Source organism: Vigna angularis, chromosome 1 (genome assembly GCF_016808095.1).
Source record: "Vigna angularis cultivar LongXiaoDou No.4 chromosome 1, ASM1680809v1, whole genome shotgun sequence".
Lineage (NCBI taxonomy): Eukaryota > Viridiplantae > Streptophyta > Magnoliopsida > Fabales > Fabaceae > Vigna > Vigna angularis.
In genome coordinates, this window is record NC_068970.1 from 38451992 (window position 1) to 38476526 (window position 24535).

Consider the following 24535-nt stretch of genomic DNA (forward strand, 5'->3'; position numbering starts at 1 on the left):
TAGGTCGTCTCTCAAGAACCAAATGTGGTTCAAAAATTAGGTCAGACACGTAGTGGGGGGAGTTGGTGAAAAGTTTGTGAATGCAAATGTACTAAATTAAAACACGAATATAAACACTGATGTAAACACAGAATTAAAACGGTTGGTCACTAATTCAATTACATGCTTCCAATCACAGATTAATGACAATTACACACTACTCTGATCCAAATCCAACATGAATCACCCAACTAAGCGAAGGCTAATCCGGTCTTTAAAATTATAAACTAAGCGAATGTAATGCACAAATCCAATCAGTCCTGCACCATACAACCTAATCAACTAAGCGAAGATTAAATACCGATTAGGCAACTAAGCGTATACCCAATCGCAAGCACAAAACAAATTGAATATTGAGCCAAATCAGAGCAGCAGCATGACAGTTAAAGTGCAATAGTCTCATGAATAAACCACTCTAACCGCTAATCCAACATGAATGAATCAACTAAGCGAAGACCAATCATTCTACCATAATCGCGAACTAAGTGAACGCAATACATCCATTTCATCCAATGGGTTCTATACAGATTGCTCAACTAAGCGAAGATGCAATCACCAATTGGGCAACTAAGCGTATACCCATTGCAAGAACACAATCAGATTTCATAGAATGCGAGGCGGAGCAGAATAAACACAAGCACAGTCCAAAAATATCAAAGTAGCAATGTAATATCGCTAATGACTAACCCAACTAACTTAAAGCTAACATCGCAATTAAATTATCATAACCGAACATAATAGACAACATTAAAGTGAACGGTAACAATAAACCGAACATAATAGACAACATAGTGAAAGAAAACAGTAAACTGAACCGTCCTAAAACAAGATGTGTGAACTAATTAAAATGCAGCAGATAATAAAGAAACAATTGACGTGTTATTCAAATGCAATACTAAAGCTAAAACATTAAATACACAAACCAGCAAAAGCTAAAACATTAAATACACAAACCAGCAGGAATTAAAAAAAATCTGCAAAAAGTGCTTGAACCAATTTTAAGCAGCTAAAACAAAATTCAATTTCAGCTTGTGTGAACAACTTGAAATCATCAATGATAGTAATTGCAATGTTGAGTTAAAAGGTGAAATAACGCACATTCATAAAGGAAATGAAAAATTAAAAACGCATGTTCATTCGCGGACATCACCTAGCTAGACATAAGTCGTGCACCACTTTTTCTACAAGAAAGCAATTGAATGAAATTGATAAAAGATGCAACCGCCTGCACCCCTGGACGTGAGTGAGCTGAATGCCTATTCCCCTTGTTGTGACCGTGTCTACACCGTGTGCTTGATTCATTTCTCCAATTAATCACTGAATCCTCTATTCTCAATAAATCACCGTGCTTCTCTTTCAGCAAAACGAATCAGTTCTCCTTCTTTTCTCCACGTGAGAGTCGTGAGCACTTCTTCTCTGATGTGGCAGCCGTGTGCTCTTCACCGTGTGCCTCACTTCTTCCAGGACGTCTAGCGTGTGTGCTCCAAAGCCAAAAAAAAATATTTCACCGTGCCTTCTCCAATTGAAATCATTTAAACAACACCCTCATGGACGTAACCCCTTGTGTGCTGGAATAAAAAAAAACTAAAAGAAAAAAAAACATCCTAAGCAAATGGTGTCTGTGTACTTTTCTAGGAAAATAAGGAAACTAGGAAAGTAAAATAAAATAAAAGATTATATATCTATTTTTTTTAATTAAGAAGATTCTAAAAATATTATCTCAAATTACAACATTATATAATTTTAATGATGTAAATCAGGACATTTGCAAAAAGGCATGCAGTAGTGTTGTTTGGATGGATCATGCAGAGGCTTTATTTTTTCATTTAACCTTTTTTCTAATTTCCTCTATTACCAATAACTTCTCATAATTAACAATGTAATAACTACACAGTAGACAACAACCAAAGCAAATACTGAAACTTAATTCATTAGTATTTTTGTAACTTACAGTTAAATACAAATTATTTGAGAATTAAAAGGAGGGTCATAACCTAATTAAAAAACAAGAATTGTCCCTAAGTCACGGGCTTCTTAAGCTTTTCAAGTTTGAGTGACTTCATCTCTTGAATTAAATCTTTCAAATTGTTATAAGAGGTATTGGTTTAGGCAGAAAAGATAAGGCAAGCGACAGAGTGGCTACCACAAACAGAATCTTCCAACCAAGCAATTGTGGCAGCCTACAAAAAATAAAAAAGTGCAATAGTATGTTGAGAAATGAAGCATCCACAACAAGGAAAAACTAAATATATAGGTCCAAAAAGTCTTTTCATTACAAATAAGCTCCGGTGGAACAGAGAACAATGAGTATGACAAAAATTGTAACCAAGTTCCAAATCTCAATATTACAAAATCAAATGAAACTGATTTAGTTCTTGAAAATATTTTGAATGAATTAAGTAAACTTGTTCCATGTCCCAAGTCTAAATAGAAGGAGTTCATCATACACGTGAACTGTATCAAGTTCTTAATAATCAGAATGGGATATTGAAGTTGCTAAAATAAAATAAAAATAAATAAACTCTCAAAACAATAATGGAAGATATTAGAAGCAATTTATCAGAATCAAACCTGTCGGTGGACCATTTTACATACTGAATGTTCCAAATCAGAAAACACCTGCAAAAAATTACAACCATAATCAAAATTAAATCAACCGTAAGGTTATCTGACGATTTTCCTATAGCATGCTTCAAGAAAATATAATAATCAAATACTCACTCCAACAAAGCCGTAAGGTCCAATTAATATTGGAAAGTTTATCATTATTCCAAGTTTTACAGTATCACCCCTCCATGGCCATAAAACAGAGGCGTTCCTTTATTTCTTCTTTCCAGAATCAGCATGAAAGTGTATTTGAAAATTAGTTCATTTATTTAATTAATATGAATTCTCTCCAACAAATAGCACGTAGAAATTATATTATAGTCCAATATAAAACTTCGTTTCTCACATTAGAAATACTCTACATATAGGTTGTTGAGAGGATATTTTATATGACTGTCACATAATACAATAACTAAATACTTTATAATTTAGTAAAGGACAAAACATAACTCTTTATAATAGTTTGGAAATAAATAAAAAAAAAACATATTTAACTTAAATGAAAATTACTCTATTTCTCTGTATTACTATTCTGATATATGTTTTTATGGTGTAACCTAAGCTATCTTCAATTAACACAAATGTTTTCAGGACAGGAACCACTGATACATTGTTTTATTTGAGAAGAAATTCGTTACTTGAAAATTCACGAAATAGAAAAGAAAAACTGATACAACATGCAACAGAGTGAGAACCAGCTCAAAGAAAGCATACATGTATTGACAGATAGATAACATCCTAAGAAGAGATTAATTGTGGAAAATAAGACTGATTTATTATTCTTAATCATAAAAAATACTTTCTCATACCCTCTATTTGTAATAATCTAATTCTCCTAAAAAGGGAAATAGGGAAACTAGGAAATCTAGAAAAATAAAATAAAAGATTATGTATCTATTTCCTCTAATTAGGAAGATTCTAAAGATATTATTTCAAATTACAACACTCCCCCTCAAGCTGGATCATACAATATTGTATGAACCAAGCTTGGAATAGTCAAACTAATTGCAGAGAACGTCAATAAACCAAATTGGACAGCAATGGACAAAAGCGAACTAGCACAATGAAACTTCAACTTGAACAACAATGGACGAGGGCAAACTAGCACCATGAAACTTCAACTTGGACAGTGTTGAATATAGTGAAGAAGATTAGGAGAAATTTCCCTTATGTGTTTAGCATACACATAGGGTAGTTTATTTATAATGTAAGATAAGGGTTAAACCCTAAATACATAATGGGCTAAGCCCAATTAACATAAACACACAACTTAACATCTAACACTCCCCCTCAAGCTGGAGCATATAAATCATATGTTCCAAGCTTGTAACAAAGATAGTCAATTCTAGGTCCTCGTAAGGACTTGGTGAATATGTCTGCCAACTGGTTGCTTGAGTTAACGGACTCAATCTTGGTATCTTCGGATATGATTTTTTCTCTAATAAAATGACAATCAACTTCAATGTGCTTGGTTCTCTCATGAAAGACAGGGTTAGAGCTAATATGAAGAGCAGCTTGATTATCACATATAAGTGTCATGTGAGTGACATCTCCAAATTTCAATTCACTAAGTAATTGTTTAAGCCACACAAGCTCGCAAGTAGCAGATGCCATAGCTCTATATTCTGCTTCTGCGCTGGACCTTGCCACAACACTTTGCTTCTTACTTTTCCAAGATATCAGGTTGCCACCAATAGAGACACAATATCCAGACGTAGACCTCCTATCAGAAGGGGAACCAGCCCAATCAACATCTGAATAACAAACGATTTTTGTATCGTTGTTAGGGCCATATAGCAAACCTTTTCCAGGTGATCCTTTAATATACTTCAGTATGCGAACAATTGCATCTCAATGGTCTTCACATGGGGAGTTTAGAAATTGACTCACCACACTAACTGCGAAGGAAATGTCAGGACGCGTAACAGTAAGATAGTTTAATTTACCAACTAATCTTCTGTACCGTTCAGGATCTGAGAAAGGCTCCCCCTGATTGGTATGTCATCTTCGCAAATCCTTATATGGCCTAAAACAATCTCCTCGGGCAACACACCCCCTTCACGCCGAGGTATAGACATCTCGTGCGTGATAGTAGAAATTGGGTGGTCCGATAAAGGCCCGATAGCGGGTGGAATAGAAGAATGAAATGCCCACTTAGAACTTGCTAGGATAGACTCTATGGCTCTGATACCATATTGAATATAGTGAAGAAGATTAAGAGAAATCTCCCTTATGTGTTTAGCATACACATAGGGTAGTTTATTTATAATGTAAGATAAGGGTTAAACCCTAAATACAGAATGGGCTAAGCCCAATTAACATAAACACACAACTTAACATCTAACAGACAGCAATGGACGAGGGCGAACTAGCACCATGAAACTTCAACTTGGACAGCAATGGACGAGAGAGATTTCCATCAAAAAATGGATGATGACTTGCAGCAGCAAATAGCAACAAACTACAAGAACAGATGAAGGGCCTCCAGTGGTGAACAACAACAAACTACAAGAACTGGATTGCCATCAATAGTGGCGAACAACAACAAAACTTCAAGAACATGATTTCCATGAGTAACATATGGGAGGATTTCAAAGGCTAACAGCCACAAACCTATAGGGACTTAACCACCTTGAACAACAATGAACCTTTAGGGACTTAATTTCCCTAACAACAACGAACCTTCAAGGACTTAACTGTCCTAACCTTTAGGGACTTAACTGCCCTAACAACAACAAACCTTCAAGGACTTCACTATCCTAACCTTTAGGGACTTAACTGCCCTAACAACAACGAGCCTTCAAGGACTTTACTGTCCTGAACAGCAACAAATCTGCAGGAACTAAACTGCCCTGCAACGGCTAACAACAACAAACCTGTAGGGACTTAACCACCCTACAGCGGCTGAAACTTTTCTTCCCTCACGACTGAACGGCATATGCACCTTAATGACAGAACGTGAAGGTGGAAGAACTAGTGAGAATTGATCCGTACTTGGGGAAAAATCTGAAACCCCTAACATCGAACGAGCCAAATCAGCGGGCGGTCTCATAGAACAACACTCAGTGAGCTTTTACAACAAGGCATTAGAACAACTCTCAGTGAGCTGTTACAACAAGGCATTGGCAGAAACCAAAAACACCAAAGATTGGGACTTATAATGGCATCAAAAGGCCAAAGACAGGTTGGAGGTCCAAAGTTCTCTACTGGACTACTCCTAAATGGTGATACTTAACACTGTATCACAAGAAGCACGGGCTAAACTCTAGCCCAAGAAGGAAGTTCTCTGCAGGAGCTGAAAAATACTTCCCCTCACGGCAAACAGCCGGCAACGACAAAGTGCAGAGGTTACAACAACTGACTGCCGCAATGGCGACTGACTGTGTCGGCGCCGACTATGGTAGCAGCGGAACAAAGCAATGTTGCTCGACAAACAGAAACTAATGGAGAGGTAGAGAACCCTTCGTAATGGAGAGGAAAGAACTGACCCGATGGCGTCGAAAGACGTCTCCCTGTTGAGAGAGTGGGTCATGAAGTATATCCAGCGATTTAGTACAGTGGCAAGATGATGGCGTTAAAGTGACATATCAGAAGGAGAAGATTACAGAGTTGGAGGTCCAGCAACACGACCGGCAGCGGCGCGGTGTGATTTCGACACCAGGAGGGTGGCGCGTGACGAACACGCACCTGAGACCAATTGAAGAAAGGCGAGGCGTGCGGAGGCTTTTGGGAGGTGGATTACCAAGGTTGAGTCGCGCTCCTTGAGGCGCACCCAAACCTTATCTTCGCTGGAGAAAATGACAACGGCGGCGACAACGACTATCGGACTGATTTGGCGCTCGTGGCGGAACGTGAATGAGAAGTAGCCATCGGAACAGGCGCGGTTGGCCATCGTTCGAAGAGACGATCCAGATCCGCTTGTCACTATTCGAAACTACGACGGTGGACGACGGCAGACGGTAGCCGGCGGAGGACGATGCCCGGCGGTGGAGAGCGGCAGTGCACAGCGAAATACAGTGAACGAGGATTCTGATTGGAAGTCAGTGAAGATGCCAACTATGGGCATTACTTAAACTACAAGTGCAGCTACTAGTCTGAGGAATCCCATTCTGAGACAAATTCTGGAAGTATAGCTTATAGCTAGGTCAAATTCAACTCTGGAAGTATAGCTTATAGCTAGGTCAGATTCAACTCTCTGGAAGTATAGCTTATAGCTAGGTCAGATTGAACTCTGGAAGTATAGCTTATAGCTAGGCCAGATTCTGGAAGCACAATTTTGTGTAGTTGTTATCAAAAGGACAGACGTGTTGGTAATGCTGGAGAAAAAGCTAGAATTCTAAGGTAGAATTTGACTAGGGCAATTGGAGTCCATTAAAAACATATGTTAAAGAAGAGACTTTTAGGAGGCCGCCGACAAACAGCAAAGACAGCGGAAGCGGATCAGACAAGCTCTGATACCATGTGGAAAATAAGACTGATTTATTATTCTCAATCATAAAAAATACATTCTCATACCCTCTATTTGTAATAATCTAATTCTCCTAAAAAGGGAAATAGGGAAACTAGGAAATCTAGAAAAATAAAATAAAATAAAAGATTATGCATCTATTTCCTCTAATTAGGAAGATTCTAAAGATATTATCTCAAATTACAACACTAATCAAGCTTGTCCAGTGCGCTTTCCAACTTTGATTGCTAATTCGATGTCTATTTTGAGAGAGATGTCTAATGCTTTCACTGAATGAGTCAATGAGCCATTGCCACAAAACATGTCACAAGCATGGTAAATTTTCACTTTTAGGAAATAGTACAAAAAGTTTCTTAAACAATTGCAACCATGCTATACCAAAATAGAGAAAACCATAGTAATTATTTTGCTTCAAAAATGCAAGGGATTCCCACATACAAGATGCAGAAGATTATAATTTATTAAAACAGGATATTTGTTGACTCATTGGCCAAGACTGTTAAAGAGTTGACCCCGTGTATTATTTATATTAAGCTTAGATATTGAGATCTTCAAATACATTTTTTTTAGATTGGATAAATGGGTCAATCTTGTTTTGGTCTACATATTTAATATGGATAGGGTTAGCCTAACCTGCTTACTAGAAAATAGTTCAGATGCGAAGTAAAAGGAACTCATTAACGGAATCAATTTGTTTACAAATTGTGATCATTTCAATATGAAAAACATCACTACTTGAGACACAAGTTCCAAAAACAGAATAACTTTAATTGAGGTCAAAATACCGTATACTATGAAGTGATGTGGAACTACCAAACTTAAAAGTTTACCTAGAAATGTAGGTCACTCCACTTTGCCTGATTTTATGTGTAGTATCTAGTGTGACATTGCCTGATGCCTGAGATCACAAAAAGGAAACTAGAAATTAGCAACTACAATTATCCTCATCCAAAATTTATGGTATCCACAAAATACCTGAGATTCTAAAATTATTAACTATAGTCCAAATTAATAATGATCCCAATAATGCAAAAAAAGCTAACTAGTCCAAAGAAAATATGGTGTATGACTTCGCAAACTGACAACAACCTAAATAATATCTTTCACTGCATGAACCCATAAAAAAATTTACCTCAAGGTATAAGTGTAAACCCTTAATTTGTTTTACATATCGCTTAGCATATTTCCATATACGTCTTTAGATGATTAGAAAATTGAGAAAGCATGCTTGTTCATCAATAACTTTACAGAAACAAAAAAATGACAAAAATAAAAAAGGATATAACGAAATATTGTGCATCATTTTTTCTAACAAATAATTCAAAATATACTGTAAATATTAACTAAGAAAATTTAGTCGTGATCATGAATACCTCAGTCTCATATCTCCTATTGATCAACTGCATAACTTCTTTAAGCTTCTTTAAGCATGGATATGTCCACATCCCCAGTAAGTAGAGGTCCAACCATATTGTCTAACATAATTCGAGTCAAAGAAGTCTTTGTTTGGAATGAATAATGTAACGGTTATTCCACTTTCTCAAGAGTCCTGATCTCAACCTGGAAAAAGATAAATGGGATATCCCCTGAAGTTACGTCAACTGTTATAAGACATGTACCCAAACCTTCACATTGATAACACGGTGAATTTTGGATGAGAGCATGTTAGAATATAAGAAGGGGATACATGTTTCAAGAGGTTTAAACAGCATAGGTATACAAAATTTTCGTCAAACATAAAATTTTCAGAATCGTAAAACCTTCAAGTCTCGACTGTCGTTACCATTCCTTGCCCCAATGAACTTATGCTAGTTTAATACCCCCATTGTAATAACAAAATATGTCGCAACCCTTCCTTTCGTTCCTCTAGGGTTTTAAAAAAAGAAAAACAAAAGAGAAGAGAAAGAGGGAACGAGGGAACACACCTAAGATGAACAGAGCGAAACGAAGCACAAAAACAAACAAGTGAAATTAAGCACGAAGCGAACGAAGTACAAAGCCGAACGAACGGAACAAAACGAAGTTGAACAATACTCTTCGAAACACAAGCTGCACAAGCGAAAGCAAGCAAAAAGAAGAAAAGAAAAATGAAGCACGAAGGAGAAAAGAAAAAATGAATGAGAAAAAAAAAACCGAAGGCGAAACTTAAAAGAAACACCAAGATGAAGGGAACCTCTTTTAAGATATTTTAAACACATAATAGATAGCGCTTCTTTTGGATAAGTGTTATCTATTGTGTGGAAATAGATAGGACTTGATTTAGAAAACGCTATTGGTTTATTTCAAATTATGAATTAAAAAAGTAATATTAATTATTTGTAGATAGTGTTTTTCTTTAAAACGTTATTTATTGTCATTTGTATAGATAGCGTTTTTTTTAAATAAGTGTTATTTGTTGTTCTGCACTCTTAGATAGTGCTTATTTAAAAAAGCGTTATCTATTGGACGTTTTTTGCGTACGTAGTCAGCGAACTTCATTTTCTTCTTCAACGAAACCATTTCGAGGTTGGTTTTTTTTTTCTTCAATGAATTACGTTAGATATATGTGTTCATGTTTGTGGTTGTGTTTGTGGGTTGTGGACCATTTCTAGGTTTGTTTGTTTTTTTCCTTCAATGTATTACGATAGAAATATGTGTTCGTGTTTGTGGTTGTGTTTATTGGTTCTGGATGAGTTAACTTTATTTTTTGACGTGGTTTCTTTGCTTTTTGTTGTTTTAAAATTACTTAAAGTAGTATGAAAGAGGGGTATTTGAGTTCATAGAATATGTTAAAGAACATTCAAAACCAGTGAACGGGACATATTTTTCCTTTGTGTTCATTGTCTCAATCAAGTATTTGAAGACTTGGACAACATCTGGGCTCATTTGTTCATCTATGGAATAATGAGAAGTTATACAGTTTGGACTTGGCATGAGGAAGCATTATATAAGAAAACAACGTTAAGAGGTTCAGATTATGTCGACGATTGGATGAGTGATCATTTAGATGAAATGGTACGTGACGTTGGCGAAGAAAATTTTGGAAAAGCTCATTTATACGAAAGTCTTAAGAAAAATTCAGAGCAAGAGTTGTATCTAGGATGCATCAATTTTACTCAATTGTCGGCAAGTTTGAAATTGTTTTGTTTGAAAACAAGAAACAAATGGACTGATAAAAAAGTTTCACGGAATTTTTGGAGTTGTTGAAGGAGATGCTTCCACAAAATAACACGTTGCCTATCCGTAATTACGATGCGAAGAAAATTCTATGTCCAATAGGTTTGGAATACCAAGAGATACATGCATGTCCCATTGATTGCGTATTGTATAGAGATTAGTATGCTTCAATGAAGGTTTGTCCGATGTGTGGTTCGTCACGATTTAAGAAGAAACTTAATGGAAATAACGATGAAGACAATGATGGTCCACCTGCTAAGGTCATGCGGTACTTACCTATAGTACCTAGGTTGAAACGATTTTTTTCTATTAAACAAGATGCGAAGAATCTTATGTGGCACGTTGATGGAAGAAAATGTGATAATCTTCTTCGACACCCAGTTGATTCCCCCACAATGGAAGAAGATTGATGAAACATTTTCCGAATTTAGTGTAGAGCCAAGAAACTTAAGACTTGCACTTGCTACCGATGGTATGAATCCTTATGGAAACTTAAGAGCAAACATAGTTCATGACCAGTTATGTTGATGATTTACAATTTATCTCCTATGTTGTGCATGAAGAGAAAATACATGATGTTGTCTATAATGATATCGGGTCCTAGACAACTTAGAAATGACATTGATGTTTATCTAAAATCGTTAATTCACTAGTGCAAAAACAGCTTATAACGTCACGCGTTCAACGTCGAACCACTCAATAGCCAACGTTAAAAATGACCGGTGGCATTTTTTTAAATAAATACAATTATTAAACGTCGTTTAGAATTGTAATTCGACGTAAAAGGATATAAAACGTCGAATGCCCCAGCGTTAGACGTCCAAATTAGTGAATTCAATAAAAATTTGAGCGGGAGATTGAAAATTCATTCACTTTATCTTAGCGCGTGAGACCCTCTTCCCTGCTCAAACTTTTCTCGAACGAAGTTTGACGACCATCACATGTAATATTTCTTTCATTTGATACAAATGCATGTTAATTTACTACTTTATGTATGATTTTTGTTTGTTTTGACCGATTATTTTCGTGTTGTTGTCCTTTAAAGCGCATTCTGCTTTCTGTCTCACGTGTGGCAACACTTTATTCCAATGAACCAAGGTTAGTTTTTGTTTTCGTTTTCGTTTTGAAGAACTTATTTGTTGAACTTGTTTCTTGTTTTTTTTGTTGAAAACTTGTTTGTTGTTATTGTTTGGGTGAACTTGTTTGTTGTTGTTGTTTGATTGAACTTGTTTGTTGTTTGATTGGATTTGTTTGTTGTTTGTCATTGTTGTTTGTTGTTGATACTATATTACACGTTCATAGTTCATGCTTTACAAAATACCAAAAACTTAAATTTGTTGTTTTCAGATCTCGTAGAGTTGTAAAAAAGGATCACAATTAATTTTAAAAAATAAAAAAATTGATTAACGTCGTTTACTGATAAAATTCAACGTTTTAAATTCGACGTCAATTTAACGTCTCCCGATATGACGTCGTTTTTTAATTCGACGTGAAAGGCCCAAAATATTCGATGTTGTACGTTGTTTTTATAATAGTGATTGATGATTTAAAAATGTTGTGGGAAGAGTGCGTCGAGGTCTTTGATTCATATGTAAAAGAAAACTTTCATTTGTGTACACTATTGTTTTGCACCATAAATGATTTCCCAGCATATGGGAACTTGAGTAGTTACAGTGTCAAAGGTCATTTTGTATGTCCGATTTATGAAGAAAATACTAGTTATCTTGACCTGAAGCATGGGCAGAAAACTGTGTACACAAGACAGCGAAGATTCCTTCCTCTAAATCACCCTTACGATAGATTGAAAAAAACGTTTAATGGAAGTCTTGAAGATGATGTAGTGTCCAAACCCCGTAATGAGGAAGCAATATACAATCAGGTGAGGAACATTGATGTTGTCTTCGGAAAACATAAAAAGAAGACTATTGAGAAAAACATTTGCAAAAAGCAATCAATATTCTTTAATCTTCCATATTAGTGTAAACTTGATGTACAACATTGCATAGACGTGATGCATGTTGAAAAAAATGTATGTGATAGTGTTGTTGGGACTTTACATAATGTAAAAGGAAAGACAAAAGATGGAGTGAAAGCACGACCAGACTTGGTTGACATGGGAATTCGTTCTAAGTTACATCCGCAATCCATAAGAAGACGCACTTATCTTACTCTAGCTTGCCACACTCTTTCAAAAAAAGAAAAGCAATTTTTTTTTCAATGTTTACATAGTGTAAAGGTTGCACAAGGTTATTCATCAAATATTAGTAGTCTTGTTTGTATGCAAGATTTAAAGTTAGTTTGTTTAAAGTCTCACGGTTGTCATGTCTTAATGCAACAACTTTTACCAATAGCTATTCAAGTCATATTCCCTGCTTCTGTTAGAGGTATTCTCACACGTTTGAGTTTGTTTTTCAATTCCATTTGCAAGAAAGTTGTTGATCCTCGACTTTTAGATGATTTGCAAAATGAGGGTATCAGACTATTGTGCCAATTGGAAATGTATTTCCAACCCTCATTTTTTGATATCATGGTTCATTTGATTGTCCATCTAGTGAGAGAAATTCGAATATGTGGGTCGATTTTCTTGAGGTGGATGTACCCAGATGAAAGATACATGAAGATCTTAAAGGGATATGTTAAGAATCAACTGAGACCGGAAGCTTCGATTATAGAGCGCTACATTGCATAGGAAGCCATTGAACTCAGCTCAAGTTATATGCAAAGTTGTGAACCAATAGGACTTCCAAAGAATAGACATGAAGATAGATGTGAAGGAAAGGGAGTTCGAGGAGTGAAGATTGAAAGTGTTAGTGGAAAAGAAGTTAATCAAGCTCATTTGTACATTTTAAACAACACAGAGGATGTTATTCCTTACATTTCACAACACATTGATAAAATTAAGTTTGCACATCTACGTATGAGTGAAAAGTGGACACTTCATGAACATAACAAATCCTTTTTTAACTTCGTTTAAGAAAAAGATTTACGCGACTGCAAATGTTTCTGAGAATCTATTGAGACTAGATCGTGGACCCAACACCGATGTGATCACTTTCGGCGGCTATTACATAAAGAATTACTTGTTCTATTCAAAGGAGGAAGATGATAAAAGCAAAGTCCAAAATAGTGGAGTTACCCTACAAGCTGAGGCTGTACAGTTTTCCAGTTCCAAGGATAAGAATCCAATTATAGAATCAATGAGTTATTTTGGAGAAATACAAAAAATTTGGGAAGTTGACTATGTCACTTTTAGAGTTCCAGTTTTCAAGTGTAAATGGGTTGATAATAATTCTGGTGTGGTGACAGAGGACCTCGGATTCACTTTGGTGGATCTTAAGAAAATGAGTTATACGGATGAACCAATTATTATGGCTAGTCAAGCAAGACAAATATTCAATGTCACTAACCCAATGAATAATAAATGGTCAATGGTATTGGAAGGCAGAGCCATGCACACAACTGATGATGAAGACTCTCTAGATATACTTGAGACAAGCTCCTTCTCATCAAGAACCATTGAAAATAAGGTTGATGATGTACCGGATGAAATACATGCAATTCAATGTGATCACAACGAAGGCATATGGGAGAAATATGTTTCTTTTTATTGTTTTAATTACTTATACAATTTATTTATTTTGTCTATTCTAACTTTAATTTACTAACTCTTTGTAAACAGGTATGACGAGCTCTGGATCAGGTAGGACGGGAGGACGTGGTAGATCTGTGACTCAATTGCCTAATGTCACATCCCGTCGGGTTGCGAAGGAGAAGTTTACGGTGGAGATTGATCCCCGATTGGGTGCTCCTACTAGGGCACATGTAGAAAAGTTTAGGAGTTACTTGGGCATGTTGGCAAAAACACATGTCTCTATTGTCGTTAACTGTTGGGATGATGTCCCAGAGGTTGAGAAAAATCTATTGTGGCAGGATATTGTGGTATGTTTAAGATGTTTTACTTCCATCATTGACTTAATTTTTGGTTAAGATGGTTTAACATTAATTTTGTTTTTAACAGAAAAATTTTGATATTCCTAATAAGAGAGGATAAGAAAGAAGACTTTATCCCACATTGCAGTCCGATGGAGGGATTTCAAGGCTAGACTCACACGTCTATACGTCTTTGGTGCTAAATAGAACGATACTCCTTGTGCAAAATATAAAATAACTAAGGAGGAGTAGGTGCAGTTTAAAGCATCTAGACTTTCTGAGGAATGGCAAGTATGTTTTTTAATATTTTTCTATAGTCATATAAGATGTTAATTTGTGATTTATGCTTAATAATTTTAATTGTTTCATAGGAAAAAAGGATAGCTGCCCAGCAGAGGCAAAGGCTGAATGATGCACCACATGTACTGTCACATGGTGGTTATGCATTATTAGAGAAAACGATGAAAAAAAGCCGTGCTGAGACTTTAGGTCTTGAGTCACGTGACCTACCACCTCCACCAACTGGGTATGAATTGTGGAAGGCGACACGGACCAAGGCCAATGGGTAGATGACATCCCAAACGGCTCAAGTTATACCCTAGAGAATTGTAAGTGGAAACTTTTAACTAATTACCATAGTTCATATGAATTTTATGTAACAAACCTTTTTAGGTATCTAAGTTCATTATGATATGCAGGATGAGTTGGTAGAGCAACAGACTTAGGGCACCTTTGTGGGGCAAGGTAGGGAGGACCTCCTAATAGTAACACAGGTCGGTTACACCGTTCAAGTCGTGTGCGTGTTGTTGGAGGAGCTACTGGATTGAGGGACTACTTTAGCCTTAAACCAAGAAGCAAAGAGGCCCCAAGTCAAGAAGCACTGAGTAACCTAAGGCAAGAGATGCAACTCGAGATGGAGGAGCACTTGAGAGTTGTCAATGAACGCTTCCAACAATAAGCAGCAGCATATCAAAAGCTTCTTGAAGAAAAACTTCAGATGGTGTTGTAACACCCCAATTTTTGAGATGTCACAAGGCAATTTTTTCCAAACCCTTTGTTTAAAACATTTATAAAAGATAATAAACTTTATTCGATTAAAGTTGCGGAAGCTAAACATAGTCATAAATGTTGTCTGGAAATCTCATAATATCACTTTTACACATTATATTAGGTTAATATTATATTCGGTTAATATTATATTAGGTTAGTATAAGAATGATATTATATTAGAAGGTTATATAAAGGAAGGTAGTTTTAATTTTAAGAGGAACCCGTGAGAGAAAGAAGAGTGCACCAAGTCGTGAGAGGAAGCGTGAGTGATAACGGTTGAAAAACAGTTATTTATATACTTAATTTTGATATTAAAAACACCCTTTCTGACTTAAAAACTTGGTTTAACTCATGTTTTTGCTTTAGTTTTATGAATAAGAGAGCTGAAGGTGAATTTAATGGTTTTGTGCTAGATTCCCTTGATTTTGTAGGCTATTGGAATGATTTGAAAGAAGAGTTAAAGTACCGAATGGTTGTAATGCAGAAAAGTCAACCAAAATGCAGAAAAGTCAACCAGAGTGAGAAAAAGTCAACCAAATTACAAAAAAGTCAACCAGTCAACCAGAGGGCAAAAAGTCAACTAGTGTGTAGAAAAAGTAGCGTTGAGCGCCAGTTTTGCGCGCTGAGTGCTAGTTAAGTGCCGCAATCACCGCTGGGCGCCCTTTTGGGGCGCTGAGCGCAAGTTTCGTGGGGTTGGACCTGTTTTTTGTTATTTTTATGTTATATTAAAGGACTTGCACGTCCTAGGGATTGCATCTTTTGATTGCTTGAGCACAGAAACACACTTTTCACCACTTGGGGGCAGATTTGGGGATGCGAGAGTCTACTCTTCTCTTTCTAGGGTTTTCTATCTCTTTCATTCTTTCATTCCATTGTTCATCTAGTTTCTCCATGATAATGGGGAACTAAACCTTATTTGTTTTTGGGAAAGATGTAACCTCTTAAACTCTCATGTATTGAATTGATTTATATTATAAATGCTTTACTTCATTAATTGTTAGGGTTTTTCCTCTACGCTCTATGCATGCTTTGTTTAACTCATTCAATTGCATGATTATTGGTTTTGTCACTATGAGAAAATCTAAAACTGGAGAAATTCTCCCAAAAGCAATATTACCTAGACATGGGGATAAGAGGATTGGTTGCCTTTAAGCTTCTGTGCGAATGTAATGCATGATTAATTGTTAGGGAGACAAGACATCGTGAACTAGTAATTAGGAGTAGGCTTTCTTCACCGAGACATCGGGTTTAAGGTAAATTAGAAAGTGGCATTAACATTAATGAAGAAGATGAATTCATTATGCATGAGAGTAAATTAGGTGAAATCTAAATCCAACAACAATATCATCAACTTCATCCATTCATTCTTGTGTTTAGCCTCAATTGATCAAATTGCATTCATGTTTATTTTATTGCATTTGCATTCAAAACCCCAAAAATTTGTTCTTTAGAGTCTTAATTAGTTGAGTAATCACATAACTGTTTAGTGTCGTGAGTCTCTTGGGAAGCGATACTTGGTCTTACCATTTATTATTACTTGATATGATTCGGTACACTTACTGAACTGTTAACAGTGAGCGAAGATTGTCTTGTATGGATAGGGTTCTGTGGTGTATGTTTTCATCAATGCATGTTGTGTGTGTGTGTGTACATATATATATATATATATATATATATATATATATATATATATATATATATGGTTATTTGGTGTTTCGTGTTCATTGGCCAGGAGATCTTGGTTGGGGTAGCTTTATGTATTATGGGAGAGTTAAGGGGAGTAACAAGGGTTATAAGTTGGAGAGGAGAATAAATGTACTTGTGATAGGGTTGTTTGGGTTGAGTTGCACTACATGGAAGGAGGAAGAGGGGTTGAGCTTCTGTGGAGAGAAAAGAAGTAGAAGAAAGGTAGAAAGGGTTCTTAGAGGATAAAGTTGGAGTGTGGTTGGTGAAAAGGAAAGAAGAGATGAATGAATTGTGGAGGGATTCAAGTGTGGATGACTCTTTTGGCCGTGTGATGCGGGAAAGAGATTCTCTTCGGCCTTGTGATACGGGAAGAGGATGGTCTAGCAGTGATAACTCTTTGGCCATGTGATGCGGGAAGACGATGATTTAGTAGTGGTGAATCTTCGATCGTGTGATACGGAAAGATGATGGTTTAATAGTAATGACTCTTCATCCGGGTGATGTGAGAAAGAGGTTCTATTTGGTAGTGTGGTACGGAAAGAGGATGTCGTGTGACTCGTAATGAATTGGTTATGGTGATTAGGTGGTGTGGTAGTGTAAAGGAAATAAACCAGTGAGTTGTGATGTTAATGTTGTGATGTTATTGTTGTGATTATAATATTGTGATGTTAATGTTGTGATGATATATGTTTATGATTGGGTTATTATTGTAGTTAATATAATTATTATATATTGTGTGATATGATAATTCTGGTTGCTCACCCTAAAATGTTGTGGTTGTGGTTTCCACCTACAATGATCGTACTTGTACGGGAGTACATGATTTGCAGATAAGATCGTATCTGAGTAGCTGACGAGAGTTGGCATGTTATGTTCGGGGATTTATTATTTATTTTCTGATATTTAAAAGTTTTTCAATTTAGTATTTTTTATGTAAAAGTGATATTCTGAGATTTCCAGACAACATTTATGACTATGTTTTGTCAGAATCGGCTGCAGCGGAAAGGTTAGCGTGGAATAACAAACCAAGAGGGTTTTTAATACGAACGTGTGCCTTTTAATTTCTACTCAATTAAACTTACCAAGCAATTAACAAAGACAAATAAAGCAAGAGTAAGGTTGAGAGAAATTTGCACAGATGATTTTATCCTGGTTCGGATCTTACCAATCCTACGTCCAGTCGTTTATCTCAAACAAGATAAACCTTTTTACTAACACAAAACAATTACAAACTACAATCACAAAGATACAATTTGTAAGAGTTTAGAAAACACCTCTCTTGATACCACAAGAGATGAAACTACACCTCCTTTGAGTCTTCACAAAGGATGAACACCTCCTTCGAATACTTCACGAAGGATGAACACCTCCTCCGAATACTTCACGAAGGATGATTCTCTTCCGAACACCTCCTTAGACACACCAAGGATGAACCGGCTATTTCCTCTGTCACCGTAGCAGCACTTCACCAGCTCCACAGACAAGAGTTTCACAAGCCGAACAAGAACACACAAGTCTCAAGAATTTCTGAGTATTTTGAGCACAAGGGAAGAGTTTCTGTGTCTCTAGATGTGCATCTTGAGAGGAAATGAGAGTCTATTTATAGACTCATCCAAAAGCTCTTCCATTTTTCATTTTCAGCCTTTCACACTGTGTTAATCGATTAGCTACAGTGGTTAATCGATTAACAACCCAACGGATAGTTCAACGGCTCTAAAAACGGCTAGTTTTTCAAACGTTCCCTGTGTTAATCGATTAACACCCTTTGTTAATCGATTAACGTTAATCGATTAACACCCTCTGTTAATCGATTAACACTGCATTGCTGGGCTTCTTCATGGCGCACTGGAAAAATCGATTAACACCTTCTGTTAATCGATTAACACTGCACAGAATTTTGCTTATGGCTTATTTTTACATCACTTTTGAATGCATACATAAAACTACTAATTTTCCTATGTTCATACAATTATTACAAAAGATTACAAGTCTTCAAAGATCATTCTTCATGAGTCTTGTTTGTTCTTGACTTGATTTGGACATCATCAAAACTTCATCTTCATCATTTTGCTAACAATCTCCCCCTTTTTGATGATGATCAAAACTTTCTTGATTTAAAGCTTTTGGTAATAATCTGTATTTAAAACACAACTTAAGGAAGAAACAATTGTTAGTGTACTTAGAAATAAGTTTAAGGCTTTAAATATTTCTCCCCCTTTTTGATCATTATTAAAAAGTGATGTATAATTGCTCCCCCTAAATGTATTAGAAAATATACTCCCCCTTAATAAAAGCATGTATGCATAGACATATTAAGGAAAAACAACATACATTTTATTGAATTTAAAGAGGCAAGCATACAAAGAAGTTAAATATATAGCACACACACTACAAAAAGCATAGAAGCATAAAATACCCCTTTAGATATGCCTCCAATTTCGTAATGATAATTCTCTAGGTTGTTTCCACATTTTGTTTAGATCTTCATCTTGAGGATTGTCATCATTCTTCACTTCATTTGTTGTCTTCTACAATTCTTCATCATTGCCTGCATGTAATTCAAATGACTCAAGAGGTTTTGCCTCAAGGTCTACAATTTCATCAAAGACAACATGCACACATTCTTCTATTCCAAATGTTTTCCGTTTGAAAACTATATATGCTTTGTATATAAAAATTTCTTAATTCTTCTTTTCAAATATTTAAAACAAAAACAATTTTTTAAAAATTTTCTTAAAAATTGTTTTTTTTTTTAAAGAAATTCTAAATTTTAAACAATAGGTACCCAACTATTTTGTATGGGTCCTTTGGGTTAGTTTGAAAATTTGAAATCATTTTACAACCCAAATATATCTACCACTTGGAACACCATAATGCTTAATTTTACATTTGTTTGATGTATGACCCTTTTTCATACAATAAAAGCATGATACAACATTTGTGTTCCTATAAGTTGTTCCTTTTTCTACCCAAGTTCTACGGGTTCTATGTTTGTGTTTATTTTTAATTCTAGGAACATACTTATTTTTAACAACCTTATTTTCATTATTTTTACTACATTCTCCTAAGGTTGTTTCATCTAGTAGTTTCTTATGATTAACACAAGATGCACATTTATCACTACTAGTAAATTTACCCTTTTCAAAAAATAAAACTTTATTTTTCAAATCTTTATTTTCTTCAAAAATATTTTCAAAATTTAATTTTAAATTCTTATTTTCTTCAAGAATATTTTCGAAGTCTGATTTCAAATTTTTATTTTCTTCAGAAATATTTTCAAAATTTAACTTTAAATTTTTGAAATCCTTTTTCAATTTCTGATGGGCTTTATCTAATTTTTCAGATTCTACTATTAAAGCAGCATAAATTTCATGTAATTCATCTTCATCAATATGATCAGAATCATCAGAATCGCTAGAGGTACTTACTTGGCTTCCAGCGTCATCGTTCACTACTAAACAGATATATGCTTGCTCATCAGAATCACCCATACTTGATGTTGTGCTTGATGAAGAGCTTGAATTATTCTCTTCCATGATCAAAGTATTCGTTTTAGCACACCCAATTTCATCTCCGCCTTCATGAGTTACTCTTAAAGTTTCCCACATTTCTTTAGCGCTTTTGCAGACAGAGACCCTGTAGAACTCATCAACAGTCAATGCTGATGCAATGATATTCCGGGCTTTTACATCATTCTGAGATCTTCTCTTTTCTTCAATGGTCCATTGGTCACGGGGTTTTGGTTCCTGCATATTGTTAGTTGCAACAAAAGGACCAAATGCAACAGCATCCCAAATATCTATATCAATAGATTCCATAAAAATTTGCATTCTGACCTTCCAAAATGCGTAATTTTCACCTGTGAATAGTGGTGGTCTATTGATAGAAGCACCCTCTGCAAAGGTTTGATGTGATCCTGCCATTTGAATGACTATCAAAGCAAGCTCTGATACCAATTGTCAGAATCCGCTGCAGCGGAAAGGTTAGCGTGGAATAACAAACCAAGAGGGTTTTTAATACGAACGTGTGCCTTTTAATTTCTACTCAATTAAACTTACCAAGCAATTAACAAAGACAAATAAAGCAAGAGTAAGGTTGAGAGAAATTTGCACAGATGATTTTATCCTGGTTCGGATCTTACCAATCCTACGTCCAGTCGTTTATCTCAAACAAGATAAACCTTTTTACTAACACAAAACAATTACAAACTACAATCACAAAGATACAATTTGTAAGAGTTTAGAAAACACCTCTCTTGATACCACAAGAGATGAAACTACACCTCCTTTGAGTCTTCACAAAGGATGAACACCTCCTTCGAATACTTCACGAAGGATGAACACCTCCTCCGAATACTTCACGAAGGATGATTCTCTTCCGAACACCTCCTTAGACACACCAAGGATGAACCGGCTATTTCCTCTGTCACCGTAGCAGCACTTCACCAACTCCACAGACAAGAGTTTCACAAGCCGAACAAGAACACACAAGTCTCAAGAATTTCTGAGTATTTTGAGCACAAGGGAAGAGTTTCTGTGTCTCTAGATGTGCATCTTGAGAGGAAATGAGAGTCTATTTATAGACTCATCCAAAAGCTCTTCCATTTTTCGTTTTCAGCCTTTCACACTGTGTTAATCGATTAGCTACAGTGGTTAATCGATTAACAACCCAACGGATAGTTCAACGGCTCTAAAAACGGCTAGTTTTTCAAACGTTCCCTGTGTTAATCGATTAACACCCTTTGTTAATCGATTAACGTTAATCGATTAACACCCTCTGTTAATCGATTAACACTGCATTGCTGGGCTTCTTCATGGCGCACTGGAAAAATCGATTAACACCTTCTGTTAATCGATTAACACTGCACAGAATTTTGCTTATGGCTTATTTTTACATCACTTTTGAATGCATACATAAAACTACTAATTTTCCTATGTTCATACAATTATTACAAAAGATTACAAGTCTTCAAAGATCATTCTTCATGAGTCTTGTTTGTTCTTGACTTGATTTGGACATCATCAAAACTTCATCTTCATCATTTTGCTAACATGTTTAGCTTCCACAACTTTAATCGAATAAAGTTTATTATCCTTTATAAATGTTTTAAAGAAAGGTTTTGGAAAAAATTGCACTATGACATCTCAAAATTGGGGTATTACAGGTGTCCCATCAACAGTAGGAGGACGTCCCCACAATGATCCTATCGCACCTCGTGTGAGCACCAAAGGCTCATGCTCTACTATAGATCCTACTTATTACACTTGTTAGTATGAGTTTTTGGTTGATGAGGATCCTCCGCACGTAGTGGCCATGGGATGACAGATTGCAGGAGGCCAGACCCTTCATGGTTCTCCTTTATTCCCCACTCACGTGCGAGTTACGATTAATGAAGTTAGAGACCCCCAAGCTCAAGTGTTAGTGCCTACATTTGAAATCCATTTCGTGGGGGAGGCCTTAGGAACATTTATAGCTTGGCATAAGGCTATGATCATGTCATATTTTGGCCCACCAGCGGTATTATATTCTTATTTTTATTATTTAAATCTTGAAGTTATAATTAAATGATTCCTAACTTTTGTAAGTGTGACTTGCAGTTCTATAGTCTTGAGAAACAACCAATGGCTCAACCTGTGAATGAAGATCATGAGGAAGCAGATGATGATGATGATCCTCTAAGCATATTGATGAAGAAATTACATAAGTTGAATAAAGGACTGGTAGAGCTGCAATGGGAGTTAAGAACATTTAGCGTCCAGTGTCATGTCCCATTGTATATTGCTTTAAATGACACATTGGAGATCATTGGTGGAGAAAGAATGTTGAACATTTCATGCATACAACTATGGTGCATGTAAGTTTTTTAATTATTATTTAACTTTTTGAATATTAGTAATATTACTTTTTAATAAATATACTTAACTTTATTGTTATAGGTACATGGACACCATCATAGTGGAACAAGGTCGGGCAACAATGTTTGGTTTTCTTGAATCTCAGACCATTCAACCATCTAGAAACACATTATATTCAAGACAATCATATATGCAAACATGGATGACTAAGTCTAAAAGAGAGTTGTATATCGCGCCACACATTGACGGGTATGTGTTTCTCAACATTGTCAACTTTTATCAAAATTTAACCAATAAACTCACTACTTGTTGGTACATGTTAGGGGCCATTGGCAAATGATGTTGATCATTCCAAAAAAGGCACAAGTTGTATGTTTTGTTCTCTTCATAGGAAGATGAAATCAGATTTGAAGTCCTTTTTACAAACGTAAGTATTACATTCAATAATATCATTTCATCATGATATTAATATATTAACTTATATTTCTAATGTTTCAAATTTGTTTAGAGTTGTGGCTAAGCCCAAAGCACAACAAATTGAAATTATATATCCTAAGGTTTGAATTCGTTGATCTTTAACTTATTAATTTTTGTAGTCAAATTTAAACCATTACATTTGACTAAGTTCTTTCCCATGTTTAGTGTAACAAGTAGACAGATTCCTGGGCATGGGGCTACTACATCATGTCATTGATAATAGCATGGTTTAAATAAATTGTGAATTGATGAATTCTGTGAATATATATGAATTGGAAAACTAGGTTCTTTTTGTTTTGATGATAACATTTGCTTTAGTCTTTTAGTTTTACTTTTGAATTGGAATTGATGAATTGATGATAGCATGGTTTAAACTGTGAATTGATGAATTCTGTGAATATATGAATTGGAAAACTGGTTTATGTATTTCAAGTTTGGTTAAATGAGCAAAAACGAACTAAATTTAAAAAGAAAAACATTGGAAATTACGTCGAACTGCACATTGCTCGACGTTAATATATGTATATTAGCGTCTTCCTATACATTAACCGATGTTAACCCTTTTACAGTGGATAACCATAAAAATGCAACGCAATGCAACGTTGGGCGAGCTTCTTTCTAGCTCAGCGCTGGTAACGTCGGCTACCCATCAAATTTGACGTCAAATCTTTTACATTGAAAATCAGTAGAAATGCAACTTTGTGCGAGCTCCTCTCTGGCTTAGAGAGGATAACATCATTTCACATTAAATTTGACGTCAACTTTACTTCCAGCCTCTTTCTATTGGATCAACTTTACGTCTCAACCGCTTATAATGGACGTCAAATCCTCCTTTAAATACAACTATTTATCACATATTAGACGTTGCGCTCTTTATTAGCCGACGTGTCTATAAACAAGTAATGTCGGCCTAGATAATTCGATGTTAAATTTACGTCTCTCGATATGATGTCGCACGCTAATTCGTCGATAAAAGCCCAAAATATTCGACGTTGTACGTTGTTTTTGTACTAGTGAGGGTTGATGTTAAGGGAGAACAAAGTTATGATGTTTGGGGGTTTCAATGCAATTATATGTTGTAAGTGTGGGGTTATTGGGATCCCTTCCTTTGTAGAGAATAGGAAAAATTATGTGGACCATTATGTCTCATTTTGTTTAAGTGGAGATAGATCAAAAAGTAGAGCATATTAGAGTCATTTGAAGAGAGGGAAAAGCATAGTTTGAAGGAAAGGAAGAGAAGAAGTCATTCCCGCATAACATAAAACCT

General features: G+C 35.6%; 1 pseudogene; it reads right to left on the reverse strand.

Annotated features, from left to right (window-relative positions):
* Positions 1-7306: 7306 nt before the first annotated feature.
* On the reverse strand, positions 7307-8596 carry LOC108342290 (quinolinate phosphoribosyltransferase [decarboxylating] 1a-like; annotated as a pseudogene).
* Between the last annotated feature and the right edge of the window lie 15939 nt (positions 8597-24535).